The 19,424-nt window shown below is 33.4% G+C and overlaps 1 protein-coding gene across 3 annotated transcripts in view; it reads left to right on the forward strand.

The window, feature by feature from the left end:
* UGT8 (UDP glycosyltransferase 8) overlaps positions 1-19,424 on the forward strand; it is an 86,202-nt gene that overhangs the window by 7,722 nt on the left and 59,056 nt on the right. The window contains exon 2 of one of the 3 annotated variants that reach the window (XM_030926220.1): positions 12,249-12,352. The exons of the other annotated variants lie outside the window; for them this stretch is intronic. The gene's annotated coding sequence lies outside the window, so the exon portion shown is untranslated. The remainder of the gene's footprint in view (positions 1-12,248; positions 12,353-19,424) is intronic. 3 annotated transcript variants of the gene reach the window in all.

Raw genomic sequence — 19,424 nt, forward strand, 5'->3', positions numbered from 1 at the left:
CATTATTCAGAGGCATCAACAGCAAGAATTAAATTTTAATTTAAAAAATTATTGTTACTAGCAACGGAATGAGTGATTCAGTGGTGGTGTCTTCCTGCTTTGAGAGAGCTGTTCTAAGACTAGGCCGTTAGTGCTCCGCAGTAGGCCCTTCCTCTGGGTTCTTTTCACGAAGAAGACCCTTGTGTTTTACATAGATTTTGCATTTGTGCTGCTGTCCCTATTGAGTTGTTCTCACCAAGCCAATCTGGGGAGCAGCTCTTAGGGGAAAACTAGTCAAACAGGTTTGCCTGTCTATTCAAAAGGAGGGAAAAATGGTGAAATGTATGGATAAAGGCCAAGAATAAAACTGTTTTAAGGAACGTTCATGCTGATCACTGACTTTATTTTCTCCTGTTTTGAAAATACTTTGTAGACATTTGTGAGAATGTATCTTAATGGAGATAAAGTGAGAGTCAGAGAAACTGTAAGGGGAAGTAAGTTAGAAGCAGGGGATAAGGACAAGATGGGGAGAAGAAAGGGAAAAATAATGGAGAAAAAAAAAAGAAGAAAAAATAGTGTTTCAGTGTCATATTTGGGCTTTATGTAAACTGAGTGTGTTATAGCAGGAAACCATGGTATTGATCTGAGAATGAATTTAATTAAAACAGACAAAACCCCCCACATGCCTGTGGTCCTCAACATCCAAAATAGGGAACACCTTGCCAGGGCAGGGCTGAAGTTTGCTAGGAATATTGGTGGGAAAATGTTACAGTTAACCATCTCTGACACTAATCTTATATTAGAGATACTACTTGGTTTCCCCTAGTAAAGTGTTAGATTCATACAGCATTATTGTAGTTTGCAAATCTGTTACACATATATTTCTACTGTTTAGTCCTCATTCTGCTCCTGGAGCATTGCCCTATAGGTAGTAGCATTTTACAGCTCATAACTTGATAGAGTCCCAAGTAACCTTTTGAAGTCAAAATGACAATCTAGTCAGGGGAATTTGATGTTAAAACTAAAGCTTCTTGCCTAGAGCAAGTTCTTGAACTGCAGCTCACCACCTGCCTCGCGTTCTGGGGATGCTGAACCTTGATCCCACTGAAATTACCTTTAAGTAATTTCACTGTAGTCCTCAGTAATGTCCTCCTCTGCTCCATGCTTCTTCCCTGCTCCTTGAGAGTCCCTTCCCCTTTCTCATCTGTAATGGTGAGACTCTCCATCTGATCTTTGGTTGTGCCTCTTCTTCCTTCCTGGCATTTTTAATAACATCTTTTGTCCCAGCACCTCTCCTCTTCTCTGATCTCACTCTTTTGGTGTAGTTCTTGATGCCCATAGACTGGATTTTTACTTATATATAGATGATTCACAAATCTGTACTTCTAATTGTGATTTCTTCTATACTCTCAAGAGCTTAGAGTTCCCAGCTCAACTTCCTAACTCAGATCTGACATCCCCATTTGCCTCAGTCTTCAAAGACAGATTTTGGTGTTGTGGAATTCACTCTTTTTTACCCTTTGTATCTAATCTATTCCTAATTTGATCACTGTGTCCTTCATGAAGACCTTCTTCCCATGCCTGAGACTTTCCATTCACCTCTTGATGTCTTGGTGTAGTTCCGTATCACTTCTTCACCGTTGGTATTAAATGACTGTTTTTCACCATTACCTTGACCTTCCATCACCTCCTACTGCCCATAACCATCAGTCACTTGTCCTTACTGACCCATTTGCCTTCGAGTGTGATTTGACTATGCGTTTATTTTCACATGGAGATCTAAAACTTTTAGCCTGGCTTTCGAGGCTTTCTATTGTCTAGCTGCTTTCTGATCAGACTTATTTATTTTCTCATACTCCTCAATAGGATTCTATTCTATTTACCCACTGGTGCATTCATTTCAGGATATCCCCCCTCTTGAGATGTCCTGCCTTTTTTTTCTTCTGCACTTCTAAATTCTCACCCAAGGTTTTGACACTCAAGTCCCACCTTAGACTGTGGCTTCCCAGTCTCTGTCACTTTTCTGTGACTTTGATTTGTACATATATTCATGTTAACAATTAGGTTTCATTCTGCCTCTAAGGAGAGTATGAACTCTTAGAGGGTAGAGTCTCTTGTCTCCTCATACACCTTGGACAACCACTATTGATGAGAGATAAGATATTCAGACATGGTTGAATGGTATCTTTAGTTTGTCAAAAAACATATTTTCATTAAAAAAAAAAGAGTCACAATTTAAAAACTAAAGGTAGGTGATTTCAAACCCCTCATTTGTAGTGAAAGGGGCAAAGTCTCTATGGGGTGGTTGTCTCGCGTTGTACAGCTAATTCAGTTATTCACTGGCAGAGTTGGAACTAGCATTCAGATTTCCTAGGTCCTAATCCAGCATCTTCTATCTGTACCATATAAACACTCTCCAAAGTTGTCACCGCCATATGTCAGATAATAGTTTGACTTTTAAAATTTTGGTATCATTTTGGCACAAATACATCGTGTCAATGTTTAAGTATATTTATCTAATTTTCACAAGACAATGGCAATGATATGCAAAAGACTTTCTCTGGACTTGTCTCATTGTGGTGAATATCTGTTATAATCATAGATACTTAGAAGACACAAAATTGTACATTCTTACCTGTTAGTAAAGGAACATTAGATAAATTCATTCCGTTTTTCTGCAGAAACTACCAACATTTTTCCACTTCTGGGGACTAATATAACTGCTGTTTTTTATCTAATACTCAACCTATCTAATACAACCTTGTCCTAGTGATGATGGTAGAATTTTATAAAATAGGAAAGTTTGTTATTTGTTCACCTGTGAAGATGTTCAAATAATTGAATAGGAAAATATCTAGAATTTTGTTTCTTGTTCTAATTTGCTTGTTTATATTTGACCAGTTTTGTCCTGAAAACATGTTTGATACATTACATAAAAATTTATTTTGTGACTCTTAATAATGTTAAAAATACATTTAAACTAGTGATAGTAAAGAAAGGATATATTCATTAGTGGCGGAAACAATCCCATGATCTTTTGTGATTCTACAACATTACTGTAGCCTTAAGAATCTCTAGTAATGTTGTGTTGAAAGCTGTTTCTCCTACATGTGAATATGTTTCATTGCAGGAGAAGATGAAAATTTGATCTGGATATTCACCAGATTCACTTGCTGTATTCTAATTAAAATCCCAACAAAAGAGAATTATGAAGAGTACTAACAAAGCATTTTAAAACATCAATCACTGTTTTTGTATTTTTTTAAAAGAAAATGTATACATGTTAGACTGTAAAGCCTCAGATAATCTCAGTTGTATGATTTATGAAACTTTTCTCACTTGTGTAAAGATGGGATCAGAATCAAAACAAAGAATTTCCATATTGTTTGCTGAATGTTTATCACATGATGCAGATGCGTGGAGATAACTGTACCAGGCTAGTCTTGGGGAATTGTAGAAATATAAACCTATATCTTATTCTGTAGGATACATATATATGGCTATAAATACGTATATATATACACACATAGATATTAGAAGACACAAAACTATACATTCTTACCTGTATAATCATAGATACTTAGAAGACATATATTTACATATATAGATATAGATATACACACATATATATTTTAAAATGAGGTATGTGATCAAGACATAAGTGCTTTAATACCACTGTTTTCTGTATTAAAAAGGAAAATTGCATTTTTAAAAAATTACAAACTTTTATTCTTATTGTCTAAATTTGGTTTCTAGAACAGAAACATCAGTGTTACCTCGTAACTTGTTAGAAATGGAAATTCTTGGGCTCATCCCAGATCTGTAAAATCAGAAACCACGAGGGCAGGCCCTACAGTGTGTGTTTTAACAAGCCCCCCAGGTGATTGTGACGCGTACTGATGTTTTAGACCCACTTATCTATGATACCCGATGTCTCGTCAATTCACTTTTCTCACAAAACGAAAAAATTCTGATCATCTTAAGGACAAAAGAAAAATTAAGTTTAGATTTTAAAATGCTTTCCGGGTTAGTTTTATAACCTTAACTCGTATCTTATTTTACTTACTAATTGGTTATTGAGGCATCAACAAATATTTTTAGTTCAGATAAACCTATACATTTTTCAGTTTATTAAAAAAAAACAGGGTTGAATTAGTTGTTTATTTTGGTATACTTTGCTATGACATTGTGTAAGTGTAGCCTAGATTTTCTTAATTTTTAATCACAGGAAATAAAGGGGAGGAGGATTGAAAAAAGTCCAAAACCCTTAGTCCTAGGCCTCATCCCCAGAAATTCTTATTTGATTGAACTTCGTTGTAGATGGCAGGTTTTCAGGCATCTCTATTTTTCCAAAGCTTCCCAGGTGATTATTATGTGCAGTTGGACTATAGCCATATGTTCAAAGATTGGCGCATCTACCACATATCGGTTCATTAAAAAAATTGCCCATTAGATCTATTAGGTTCTTTTATTATTTTAAGCAAATTGTACTTTCATGTATGTTTAATTTAAAAATATTCTTTTCCAATAGGTTATTGGTATTGTTGATTTGCTTAACCATGTTATTGATCGTTTCATTACTCTTTATTCAGCCTCATGGTTTTGCTGTAAATCCTTGCTTATTCAAAATGCACTCCAAGCACCAGTAGTCCCATATCACTAGAGAGCTTGTTTCATAAATAAGTATGATGGGGCCCCACCCTACATGTACTGAATCGCAATTTATATTTTAATAGTATCCCTATAAAGTGTGTCTGACATTAATGATTCTCTATAACTTAAAATTTAAAATCAAGGTCAATTCTTTTTCCTTTCATTTTGTTTCTTAGAATTTATTGATTTGATCTTAACTACTTTTGATGAACCAAAGATATCAATCTCATTAAACCTATTATTAAACCCTTTTTTTTCCCAGTAAGTTTTAGAATAGTAAGGAATATTTTAAATTATCTAATTTCATAGCCCCACCTGACAGGTGAAGAAAATTAGGGACCTAAATTAAATGACTTGGCCTAAATGACAAAGGCTACTGATTTGCAGATCCATAGATGCATGCTACAATCATTTTATTTTTCTTTTCATTATATGTCACTTAAAATGATGTCTTTATAATTTAAACTACTTGAACTGTGAGCTAACTGAAAAGATAGTCTTAGGTTACCAAGTGCCATATATGTCCAAAAAACCCCAACATTTATATATGCATTAACAATTATTTTAATTATCTAAATCGATCTTGATAATACTTTACTAACACACTACTTCAAATTAGTTTAGAATTTAATTAATTAAGTAATAATGGGGAAGTTGACTATTAAACAAAATAAAAATGAAAGGAACTACTATGTCTCTTTACTACTTATTAAGTACTAAAACTATTCATGTGCTCCTGAGAGACTGCTGGTGCTTTGTATACAGAAATTTAAACAGAAAGTTGTTTGGAATTGTTTATTCTGAGTTCCTGGGAATCTGGGGCTGTGTGCATTATGCTTTTCTAAATTCCCAAGATAATTAAACTTTAATTCAGGTCTTGATAGTTGGATCCACGTTACTTTCATTGTATTACCTGTATTTCTCTTATTGCACATAAGTAGCGAGTACTAGATCCTTATCTGTCAATCCGGTGGAGAAGTGCACAAATATCCCCAGCTGCATACTAAATATGCAGATTCTTGGGTTTTTCCCTAAACTCCATAACAGCTTATTGGCTGAGGTGACTTTGGAACCTGTGTTTTTAGTAAGTACTTGAAGTGATTCTTCTGGATGCCAGAATTTGAAAACAACTTCATTATGTGATTATATGTTTGTGTTTTAAATAGTTAAATTTAATCACCATCATCAAGCGTTAATTGGATACATACTATGTACAAGGTACTGAGTGCAGTCTGTTGATATTCGTATTATCTTATTTTTGTTTTTATCTTACCTTCCTGTTTAGTGCTTGCGGAGAAACTCCCCAGGTGGGCCTAAGCCAGCTATCACTGATAAGCAAATAGGGTTGAGTTTCTCATTACAGCTTTACCATCTGTACTGTAGATGTCTGAAAAGAGATAACTGCAGATACTTGTGTTGAAGAAGTGTTTAAGTGCACCTAGCTTGGAATGGTACAACAGCAACAACAACTTTCCTTATAACCTCTCCTTCATAAGAAGTTCTTTTGTATTCCTCTTGGCACTTATGAATGTTCCAGGTGCGAAACTGAATTTTTTGAATGGTATTCCTAATGGTCTCTTCTGTTCAGTATTTCATGTGTGTAAAGAAAGGTCTGCCTCTGTAATACTTGTAGAGATTTCTATTAATCTTATTTTTCATAAGATGATATACTAGTGTAAGGAATGGAATAGTAATACAATATTTTTCATTATGCTCTTTTAAAATATTGCTTTTGTTATCAGTCAAAGCAATATTTTAAAAGTAAAAGTGATTGTGTTAGAAATTTTTACCAAAAACTTATGACAGGGAACTTTGGATTAATTTATTTCATTAAGTTTGTGAAATGGAACCAAATTCCTTCTTCCTTTGCATTCAGCATTTTTCAGTTTTATTTCTGCAGTTAAGCTGTGGGCTTCTATACAAATAAATTTCTTTACTTTTTCTGATGGAATGAAAAATATTTAGTAATGTGGAGGATTTTGAAAATCTAGAGCTACCTATATTTATTAACTACTGACAGCCAAACTGAGTTCTGTCAGTGTGAGGTTTTCACCCAGATTATACTCTCAAAGGTGCCTGACCTTTTGTTTGTTTGTTTGTTTGTTTGTTTTTTGGGCAGGAGGCACTTTTAACCAACAACAGGTGGCCTCAGTTTTCTGAATTATTTCTTCTTCTACCTGAAATCAACATGTTCCCATTCTACAATGTTATTTTAAGGGATTCTTTGCTTTTAGTAGTTTACTTGCTAATAGTCACCGTAAATAACTTAAGATTAACAAGAATTGCCTACAGATGAAAGATACATGTTTAAAACCTGGGCTACTTAACAACCAAGTAGATATAAAGCTGGGTTTTTCCGCAGTTGGTCCACAGTTAACAATTTTTTTTAAACTTTCTTTTCTTTCTCCCTTCACGTAGTGTGATATGAATACATTAGTTTACTAGATACTAGATCTTTGTCAAGTTTTCATCCTCTCAGTCTTATTATCTGTAAAGTAGGGGCCACTTTCTTGCCTTCATGTGATCTCAGTATGAAATGAGATAATGTTTAGAAAGCTGGTAATGCAGGGAAGGAGGCATGTAGCAATTAAAAACAGCTGCTGTTTATTGATACTTGTATGTTAAGTCAAAGCTATAGGGTGACCAGCTCATCCCCGTGTGCCCAAGACTTTCCCAGTTTTTGCACTGAAAGTCCCACATCCTGGGAAACTCCCCCCCTCCACCCCCTGTTCTAGGCAAACCAGCATCCTGAGTTCCCCTAGGGCTTCAGTGACTTAGAAAAGGTAGCTCAGTTACTTCACACACAATAATTTGGGCATAAGCAGGCAGGGCTGGTGTTATGGTTTCACAGTCTCAGGACCCAAGTGTCTTTGTTGTTATACCTTTTCTGGTTTATAATTCTGTCTGTATGGTCCAGGATGTTAATCATTACCATGTCTCATTCCAGCTGGCAGGCAAGTGAAAAGTGAAACTCCAAGGGCATACATTAGAAATTGCACATAGCAATTCTGCTTCCATTTCACTCTCACTGAGTAGAACTTATTTATGTAACTAAAACCAGCTATTACAGAGGTAGGGAAAAATTGTCTTTTGCCTTTTTGGCTTAAGCCAAACTGAAGTAGGGTGGATTCCATTACTGGAAGAAACAACAAAGGCCACAGCTGTCTCTCATGTGCCTATGCCTAGCATCTAAGTTCTAGTTTCCTTTCATACTTTTTGTTATTACTAAAGGTAAAGGCAGTTCTCTTGGTCATTTATAACACTACTGTGAATGTGTAAAATGAAAGACCCCAGAATCAAGGAAAAGCTGTAGTGAAATCAGTACTTTTATTTACTACTTTCTTCTTCCACCTGTAGTACACATTAGCCCAGAAATTTTCTCTATAGTTGAGTTATGTAAATAACTTTAGTACCTCAGGCAAAAGCTTTTGATTCAGAATTTTGTTCAAAAGTAAGAAAATTCATATAATTAGAAAGTTCATTTATTTACAATTAAAGAAAAAAGTGGGGCTGATAGTGGAGATGCATGTGGTTCATCTATATATCCTGGTTCCAAATAATAATTGCAGTCATTTACTCAGTAAATAAATGTTGAGTGCTTACTACATAGTTAGGCAATGAGAATAAAGCAATTACCAAGTTTAACTAAAATCCCTACCTTTATGGAGCTTAAGTCATACTAGGGAAAGGCAGAAAAAAATATTTTTTAAATAAAATTTACATTTATTTAAAAGCACCAGTAATGACACTCAATGAATATTTATTTAACTGAATCCATATTTATTTATTTTTTATTTTGCTGGATGGCATTTTCCAAGGCTTACTTGTAGGAGATGCTTTGAAGAGAGATGAAGTTTCTCTTACAATATTCTATGTAGTACAAAGTTTGACCTCTTGTGGCAATTGATTGGTGCATTTGCTCACATTATTGCAGTCCACATAATAGTAAATGCCAGGGAAACTTAAAAGTACTGAGAACCTCAGCCCTTTCAGATTACATCATCTGCTTTAAACTAAATCACCCCTTCATTTTTCTAAATATAATTCACCATATACAGAAATGATTTTATATTTTCCATAAGCACTTATTTTGTTTTTCCTTTAATGCAAAGATACTTTGATTAATTCTTGTTTACAATAATGAATTGCTGAGATGCTGGGATGATAGACTCTCAAAAATCAACCTATTTCATGTAGTTTATATGCTTGTCATTTTTTTCTTATATGGTTCAATGGTTCATCCACATAAATGCTTTCCAGTTCAGAGTTATTAACAATGAGCAGCTCTTAAATTGGAGAAACGAGAGGAATGATTCTTTCAAGTGGTAGTAAAAGGTGATTCCCCACTTTTTTTTAAATAGCAAGGGTGTAGCATGGGAGGAGGGAGAGGATCAGGAAAAATAATTGACTACTAGGCTTAACACCTGGGTGATGAAATAATCTGTACAACAAATTCCCATGACACAAGTTTACCTATGTAACAAACCTGTACATGTACCCCTGAACTTAAGAGTTAAAAATAAAAATACAAAATAAAGAGAGTTAATGTATTCCACAAAAAAAAAAAAAAGGTAATGTTACCGGAGTCACATATGGTATTAAACTCTGGTATTTTAGCTGTAGTCTCTTTGGAAAAATGGGAAATACAGGGGCTTTATGAAAGTCTATTTTCATCTTTAAAATATATCAATAGTATATTAGGGTGTTCCTTTATCAAATTTCAGCATATATGAACCATTGATACCTAGGCACAGGAGCATTGTAGCTAATCTCACTTGTTTTCTGGAGCACTAATGGTTTAAAACCTTTCCTTTAGGCCACGCGTGGTGGCTCATGCCTGTAATCTCAGCACTTTGGGAGGCTGAGGCGGGGAGATCACAAGGTCAGGAGTTCGAGACCAGCCTGGCTAACTTGGTGAAACCCTGTCTCTACTAAAAAAAAAGTACAAAAATTAGTTGGGCACGGTGGTGTGCGCCTGTAATCCCAGCTACTTAGGAGGCTGAGGCAGGCAGGAGAATTGCTTGAACCTGGGAGGTGAAGGTTGTAGTGAGCCGAGATTGTGCCATTGTACTCCAGCTTGGGTGACAGAGCGACTCCATCTCAAACAAAACGAACAAACAAAGAAACCCTTCCTTTGGCCTTGGAGAAATCACTTTTACAGATGAACATTTTGAATGTACGACATTTAAGTATAGTACCACCAGTATCCTGATATTCTTACTGTTTTGCCCAAATTAATTCATACTGAAATGTTAAATGGCTTCCCTATGGTGAGTGGTAGATACACCTATTAAAATGCTTTTGGCGTTCTGTCTTGAAAGCAAGCATATAAATAATTTTTAATAGGAAGAATAAAGTGTAGACTGATATGCAGCTTGTGTATAGTCTTCAAATTTGTGTACATTCTTTGAATTTTGGAAGATTCTAGCAGTATATTACTCCACTGCCAGAATCTTGTAGTCAAGTAGTAGTAGTATCCCAGAAGTCAAGAGAGAATTTAGAGGAAGAGAGAATCACTAGTGGCTAGTGTTAAAGGGAAATCCGAACAGATAAGTGGAAAATGGGCATTTGTGTGAATATTGGGAAGCATTAGTGCTTTTAACAACAAGAATTTGATTAGAATTGTGAAGGATTCAAAGGCTGACTGTAAACATTTAGAGGAGTAAGTGGAGACCAGCAAATAGAGACTGATGTTTTAAGATGCTTAACTCCAAAGGGAGGATGAGAGTAAGGCTCCAGCTCCAGGGATGTGCCAGCTGATAGCTGTTATAAGAATTACCTACTTTTGGTAGAAATCTTTGAAACTCCTGAAAAATGTAAGAAAAGGAAAGAAAATTGCTCAAGTCCACAACCTTAAACTGTTATCAGTTTCATCTTTACTTCGTTGTCATTATAATCACTTTATATATACATATATGTATATATCATATACATAATTTTATTTCTGATCTTAGTGTTATGTTACAAGTATTTTCTGATATGAAAATTATTTTCAAACGTGATTTTTGATAGTTCTGTGATTTTCCGTCATAAAAATATGCTGTAATTAAATTAATCTACTACTGGCTTTATAGTGGTTTCTGGCTGTTTGCTGTTGGCTGTGAATGCAATGGACATTTTTGTACATAAGTATTGGTATTTCTGTAGTGTTATAAAATAATATGTCATTTGCATTTCAGAACATTTACACGAGTTTACATTTTCACCAACTTCTTTTTTTTTTTTTTTTTTTTTTTTTTGTCTTGAGACGGAGTCTCGCTCTGTCACCCAGGCTGGAGTGCAGTGACCGATCTCAGCTCACTGCAAGCTTTGCCTCCCGGGTTCACGCCATTCTCCTGCCTCAGCCTCCGAGTAGCTGGGTCTACAGGCGCCCACCACCTCGCCTGGCTAGTTTTTTGTATTTTTTAGTAGAGACGGGGTTTCACCGTGTTAGCCAGGATGGTCTCGATCTCCTGACCTCGTGATCCGCCCATCTCAGCCTTCCAAAGTGCTGGGATTACAGGCTTGAGCCAACCGCACCTGGCCTCACCAACTTCTTAAGACTACACTGTGCCTTTGCAAGAGTTGAGCATTATCACTAAAAATAACATCCTTGCCGATTTTATGAGAGACAAGTCTAATTTGTTCATTTGTTCAATCATTCCACGGTAGCCCTGTCAATGCCTCATACCACTTCTCAGAACTAGTGTGTATTTATTTTCTTTTATATTCTTCACTCAAATTTGCAATGGAGCTTTAGGAGAAAAGGAATGGAAACACCTTTTTTAATCTGCCATTTAAACTGGAAACCTCTGCCTGCTCCACATGTTCTAAACATTCCATAAATATTAATGATTATGCAATTAAATCTATTATTTGTAAAAGCGATTGTTTTCTTTGCTTTATTCTTAATTTTTTCTCTTTCCAGATAATCCTTTAAAACTAAACATTTTTAATGGATTTATCCAAAAAACTTTTAACACTATGCTATTCAATTTACTTTAAGGAAGGTTTAAGGTAAAAAATGTAGTGATTTTATTTTTCAAATATAAAGCAAATTTTTAACACTGTTGAATAAGTTGTTCTTTCCACACCTATTTGTGATACTTCCTTCATCATATATTATGTTTATATTTATTCAGGGAATTCAAATACGCTTCCTACACTGATCAATTGATTTCATGTAGAATTTTTGGACTAGTTCCAGTTTTTAATTACTAGGTTTTAAAATATGTTTTAAGATTTATATGGATATTCCAAATCATTACTGTTTCTTTTTAAAAAAATGTATTCTCTCTTGTTTTTATATTTTTCCAATGAATATAGGTATAATTTTGATTAAATTCCAAACAAAGCACAACAAATCATCCAGTGGGATCTGAAAGAAACCCATCAGTCTATTTATAACATGGGAAAGATGAACTATTTTAGAATATTTTCTTTCATGAAAACAAAGTGTTTCTATACATTTAGAAAATATTCCTGTGTATCTGTCTTCAGGGGAAGTCTGGCCATGTTATAGCCAACAAATAGTCTATGTTAGTAATGTAAAAAGTATGTTGTACCCTTTATTGTTATAGTGAATGAGGTATTTTTTATCATATGTTACTTTAAAATAATATTTATTTTTATTTCAGTAAGAGTAACACATGCCCACTGTGAATTCCTTTGTGAATACATAGAAGAAAAAAGTTAAAACCCTTGTAATTCACACTATCCAGAGAAAAATTATACTATTTTGGCAAGTACCATTCCCACATATGTACACATGTATATATTTTGCAAAGTGCTACATGATAGGTATAATGTTTAGTATCCTAATTTTCAGTCAACATTAAATCTTGAATATGTTATGCCATATTCTTTTTGTAAGATTCTTTTAGTGGCTGCATTATGTGAATGCATGACAGTCTATTTAATCAATCCCAGTTGTTGAGAATTTAACATATCTTCAAGATTTGCAGATGGTAATAATCCTCTCCTGCACTAAATGAATTCAGGAGAATACTTAGGGAAGTTAAGTATCTATTATGTATGTTGCATGTTGTATTTCTAGGATATCATTTGTCGTTATATTTGTTTATGGTGCATTTGATATGTCTTCATATTTTTATTTGTATTGCTTAGTTTTCTTTCTATTGAATATTTTTCAGGTTGCTTTAATATAAATAATATAGGCTGTTATAATAACAATTATATTAAAATATAAGATAATTATATTACCTTTTCTAATTATAATAAATTATATAATGAAAATAAGATACTTATATAATTATAAAAAACTCCAAGATAAATATTATAGGCTGCTTGCATGAAAGCCTTTTAAAACAATTAATTAACTTTAATTTTAGAGCAGTTTTTGGTTCACAGAAAAATTGAGTAGAAAATACAGAGATTTCCCAAGTACTCCCTTTTTTCACATGCACAACCTCCTGCAATATGGATATTCTGCACTGGAGTGGTACATTTATTACAGTCAATGAACCTACACTGACCCGTTGTTACCATCTGAAGTCCATAGTTTATATTAGGGTCCGTTCTTGGTATTGTACATTTAATGGGGTTGGATGCATGTATAATGACATATATGCACCGTTATAATATCATACATAGCAGTTCACTGCCCTAAAAATCCTCTGTGCTTTGCTGTGTGTCTCTCCCTTACCCACTAACCCTTGGCAACCACTAATCTTGTTGTGAGCTCTATATTTTTGCCTTTTCCAGAATGTCTTCATAGTTGGAATCATATATTAGGTTGGTGCAAAATCATATATTAGATTGGGCAAAAACCATTAAAAATAATGGCAAAAACTACAATTACTTTTGTGCCAACATAATAGTATGTAGCTATTTCGGATTGACTTCTTTTACTTAGTAATATGCATTTAAGGTTCCTCCATGTCTTTTCATGGCTTAATAGCTCATTTCATTTTTTAGCGCTACATATAATCTGTTGTCTGATATACCAGTTTATTAATTCATTCACCTACTTGGTTGTTTCCAAGTTTTGTCAATTTGGTAATGCTGCTATAAATATCTGTGTGCAGGTTTTAATGGGGACATTTTTTATCTTCTTTGGGTAAATACTGAGGAACATGATTGTAGGAATGTGATAAGAATATGTTTAGTTTTGTATGACAACCACACTGTCTTCCAAAGTGGCTGTACCATTTTGCATTTCCACTAACAATGAATGAGAGTTCTTGTTGCTCCACATCCTCGTCAGCAGTATGTCAGCTTTCTGGATTTTGACCATTTTAATGGTGTGTAATGGTATTTCATGTTGTAATTTGCATTTCTTTAATGAGATATGTTATAGAGCATATCCTTATCTGCCACCTGTCTACATTTTGTGGTGTGGTATCAGTGAAGGCCTTTGGTCCATTTTTTAAAAATTGGATTTTTGAAAAATTACTGAGTTTTAAGAGCTCTTCTTGTATTTTGGATAACACTCCTTTATCAGACATATCTTTTTCCAAATAACTTCTAATCTGTGGCTTGTCTTCTTCTCTTGATGTCCCTACATTTTTAATGTATTCAAGTCTGTCAGTGTCTACATTTAGATTGTTGTTTGAGATTTTGATTTAGAAAACTCTTCCCCGCTTAAGTACTACACATTTTCACTAACTTTTCTATTATTTTGTAGATTTATTTATTTATTTTATTTAACTCTTGAACTGGTCTGAAATCGGTTTTGTTTCATGGTTTGAAATAAGTTCCTAACTTCTTTTCAAAGTTTTAAAAAGTGAGCAATCCAGTTACTGGAATGATTTGCTCATTCTCCACTGATTTGAAATGTCAATGTTTACTGTAATATATATTCATGTACAATACATACTATATGCAAACATCACAAACATACGTACATATTTGGGGCCTTCTTTTTGGCATTGGTCCAACTTCCTTCTTCTACCATCACTAGATTATTTTGATTTAACCTTATTTTAATGTAACGTTATAGTATATTTTAGTAACTGAACATGCAAGCCTACTGATTATTCTTCAGTTTCAGTGTTTTCTTGCTTGTTTACAATTTCATTTTTCAGATAGACTTGAGAATCATTTTGTTACCTTTGAAGGGATTTATTAGTAGGAGTTCATGATAGTTTTAGGTCTGTACTATATTTGAGAACATTTTATGTCTATATTATACACAGTTCTTAGTCATGTTTTCTTTGGTTTCTCAGAAGTTTTATAATTCTTACATAGTAAGTTACTGAACAAGTTCAAAATAACGAGTGATTAAATAATGAGTATAATATTGATTCCCTTAACATTCTTTGTATTTCCTTCTGAACAAATGTGTAAACTTTAGATGCAGAAAACAGTTACACTGTTGATGAATTTCAACATTTATTTCTGTGTTTTAAAGAGTTCTTGGCCATCATTTTGAAAATATTTCTTAAAACTAGCTAAAGATGACAGACTGGATAGCTTTTCTAATAATTTTCATCAATAGGAAAAAAGAAATACGTCTCATTCTTCAATACTTTAAAATGGCTTTTTCCAGTGTGCTCCTTCTTAGCAATTAATATTTTTCTGCATTCTTTAAAAGACAAGAGAATTTGATTATAAAAGAAATGGGCTGACTAGGCATGATTTTTTTGGTCTTGAAAGCTTAAAATGTAAAATTGGCAAAAAAAAATTTTACCTTTTATAATACTTGAAAAATAAGTACCTCTTTGCTCTACAAGTAGAATGAATAGGGGAAGAGTTTAAGCCCATTTGTTTAAATATTATTGCAAAGAGCTCTATTTGTAGAAGCAAATTATAGGCAGATTACCAGGTTCTTATAAATACAACTTGTACGTGGACATTCTGCAAACCTAGCTGTCATGTTTTTCTTGCAACTCCTTTTGCAAAAGCAGACTAAAATGTTTTAAAATATGAAAAAACTTTATTTTTTCAAAGCAAGAAAATAATTTACTGCTCTCTTACATAATGTATTTATAAAGTTTTTCCAGATAAACTAATCAAATAAATTAGAACAATGCGACAACATTACAAATTTAATTTGTTAGCTGCATTCCTTCTGATGTTACCACGAGAGAATGTTACTGATGATTCAGGGCTATTTCTGAAGTCTATATGTTGCTGCTATCCCCAGTGATGGTGGACTTATCTTTGCCTTACCTGATCACAAATTATGTTGGGGAAAATAAAGATTTAATATTTCTTTCAATAGAAAAAGAATTTGGTTTTGCTCATCTAAGAGCAATGAGAAAATGATGGAATGTTGACTGCGTTTGGCACACAGGACACGGACCTTCATGCAAGTCCTTGCTCTGCGTGGCATCTGTCAGCTTTTCATCTTTCATTCTTCTTCTTCACTTTTGCTGCTGAGCCTAGCTGTACAAACTTGCACTTTCATTTGCTAATATAAATTCAATTTTGTTTTACCATTTTAGAGACTACTAATGATTAACTGTAGAAGGAGAGGGTGCACATGTTTTTATGTGAAGTGTTAAAAAAGATAAATTTATACCACTGTAATGTGCAACTTTTATGAAAAGAGAAATTGGTTAAACTGCTAGGTTGAATGAGAGACTTCATCTATTGGACTATTTTTTTTTAATCCAGGCATATAGTCTTTAGTAACAGCTTGTAATTTGTTAAAACATTAATTTGGGGGTTTTCTGTATTTTCAGTTGTCCATGTACACAGTTATTATATTAAAAAAGAAATCTGTTCAACAACAACAACAAAACCACATTAAAATACCAATAAATACTTCCTTAATTTTTTTGTAGTCTCAAACCAAATAGAACATTCAGATTCTTAAGTTAATTAAAATCAACAGCTAAAATTTTTATATTTAAGAAATGGATATAGAAGGTCTTTTTATTTTGGTAATATTTTTCAAATGGCTATATAGTATGTACTTTTGTTTATTTTCTTTATTTTCTCTCTCTTTCCAATAGAATGCAAACTTCATAAAAATAAAGATTTCTGTCATTTGGGGTATTTATTATTTTTGAATAACTCCCAGTGTCTTTCTGAAAAATAAATAGATTAACATATAAATACTTATTTCTGGTGATCAAAGCTGTTGGGGGAGGTGTGTGTGGTAACTGGAAATCTTGATCTTTCTTACTAGTTTGCCTTGTTAATTCTTTAGAGTTTCCTGTGAAGAAAATCTTTTAATACTCAGTAAGTCTTGTTTCCTGATTTCTTATCTTTATACCTCCTTTATTTCTTATTACATTGAGAAGTATGTTAAATAATAAAAATAATAGGGGAAATTTTCAGTTGTCACTAGCCTTCAGGTTTGACAAGCATTGGTAAGAGTGAATTCATGCTTTAGTTGATTGCTTGGATGTTACTACACTTAAAATCTCATTCAACCTTTAAAGTCTCATTCAACCCTGTCCTGGTGTTATTATGCAAGAAACTAGAGACATAGCGTTTTTTAACCTTCTATTAAAAAATCCATATTGTTGGCATTTTAAATGTCAAGTGCTACCATAAGTCATATATTGAAAATGATGGGTCATAATTAAACTTTAAACATTTTTGTGTGGCATCAGGTACTTCAGTACCAATGTATGAATCAATGAATGCTTATTTGGTTGTTTTGATGAACAGATATTGTAAGTGCTTATATTTTGGCAAGAAATTATGGTACGGTATCCTACCTTGTAAGTGAAACCCCTAACTGTAAAGGTTTTAAAAGCAAAATATTAAAATTAGGATATGATACAATAATTATGCCAGAAAATCATGTTTTCAGTAGACATACTCAAGTAATTCTAGACTAGCAAGAATCTCAGTGTTTGTTGCTAGTTGTGTTAGTCATTCTGTACAATGGTGTTTATGAGATTAAAGTGCTGTTTAATTTTGTGTTTTAACAGTAGAATGTCATGTTTGTGTAAATGATAGTTCTTTCTTGGTAATCAGTATTGTTAAATGAAGACCTATGAAAAACTAGTAGGTATGATTTTTAGATGGTATTTTGTCACATGAGTATTCATATTTCTGAACAGTAGCTTTTAGAATCTATATACTTTAAAACTTTATTCTAGTATGGTAGCCACTAGCAACATATAGCAAAACTACATAAAATTTGTTTCAGTTCCTCAGTCATACCAGCCACATTTTCAACTGTTCAGTAGCCACACATGGATAGGGGATACTATATTGGACAGTGAGGACACAGAACATATTTGACATTACAGAAAGTTCTCTTTGACAGTGCTATTCTAAAATATAAGCAGTTGTTCATTTAAAAATTATGCGATTTCTTTTTACTTTTTAGTAATTACTGAAATAAAATATTAAAAAGGAAGAATTAAACAAAAACACAGTGAAAGGATTTGTTCTCTATGATCATTTTTGTTTTAAGTTACTTATGATAGATTAAGTAGTTTTAACTGTAGCTGAGCGGAGTATGCCTGTGGTCTGCTCAGCTAGATCCAGAACCCAGTGGGGAGAGCAGTTTTCTACCATTATTCCATCATCAAGTACTCTCCTCTCCAGTATGCAAGAAGTGACAGCAGTGGGCAGTAGCTGCTAGAACACCTACCTGTATTGGCATTAGTCTCATCCCTGGAGTTGATAATATTTCCTTGTAAAATCTCTCATTTTTCCTTTTTCAGATTTGTGAGAAGGCAACATTGGAGAGATACATAGGTGAGGCAGTACAGTAGAATAAAGATTTGGAAGGTTTTTCTAAGATAGGCCCCTTAATTTTCTTTCTTCTTGTAATTGCAGAGTAAACTTTACTATAGAATCAGTATCTTCTCCAAAGTTAATTATTTTTTAAGCCCTTATAATAATGTAAGTGACATTTATATTATGTGTTTGTAATATGCATTACTTTTACTTATTCTTAATGGTATAACTTCAACTTTCAAATAGTTTGAAACTTTCCTTAGAGCAGGAGAGGAAAAAAATATCTGGATATATATGCATTTTAGAATTCACACTTGTTATCGGAAGAATCCATTAGTTGCCTGCTATTGGTTTCTTTAGGTTGCTTGCAGTGTTTGAATGTTGAGAAGGTATAGTTGTTAAAACTGCATTTAGATGGTAGGAAGTTATACAAATAGGAGTGTTAATGTATTTTAAGGGGTAAAAATAGGTATCAATTTGGTGATGTGTGTATAAATCTAATTTGAGTTTTTTGAAATGTGTCCAGTTTGCATGAGTGATTGTTTAGATCTATTTGGGGGTCTAATTTAGAGTCTAAGAATTAATTATATTGAATAGGTTAGTGGGTGTATTTGCACACTCTATGGTCCCCATGTATAGTATATTTATCTCTAAAAACAATAGAAGACAACTTTATTACACATATTTATTAACATGAAAAAGTAGGAGAAGTACCAGCCCTCAAGTGTACAGGCATCATCTGACTTGACATTTGCACCTGAGTTAAAAGGTACAACATAGCAAGTGTGATCTGAGACATAATCATTCATCAGTCCTTTTTCAATAAGTATTTACTGAGATCCATTAACCCTCTTGAGTTTTTCTATTAGAAGTTTCTCTTTTACATAATGCCCTGAAATGCATCAGCAAATTGACCTAGATTACATAAATATAGATTGCTAGGACACTTATGGTATTTAGGTAAAGGGAAAATATATGTTAAAGATCATTTTTCCTCCGGAAAAAAAGTCTTTTCTGCAGAATCACCAAACTACCATTCAAAATAATTATTTTCAAAAACAATCTTTCTTTGGTATGCTTTGATTATAACTGCAAATGTAACTGTTGAATTAAAATGATTTAAATAAGAGGCACATGCTCATATACCTGGAAATTAAAAAGGTCAGCTCTTCTTCCTGGGATTAACAATGACATTCAGTTAG

This window comes from Rhinopithecus roxellana, chromosome 2 (genome assembly GCF_007565055.1).
Source record: "Rhinopithecus roxellana isolate Shanxi Qingling chromosome 2, ASM756505v1, whole genome shotgun sequence".
Classification (NCBI taxonomy): Eukaryota; Metazoa; Chordata; class Mammalia; order Primates; family Cercopithecidae; genus Rhinopithecus; species Rhinopithecus roxellana.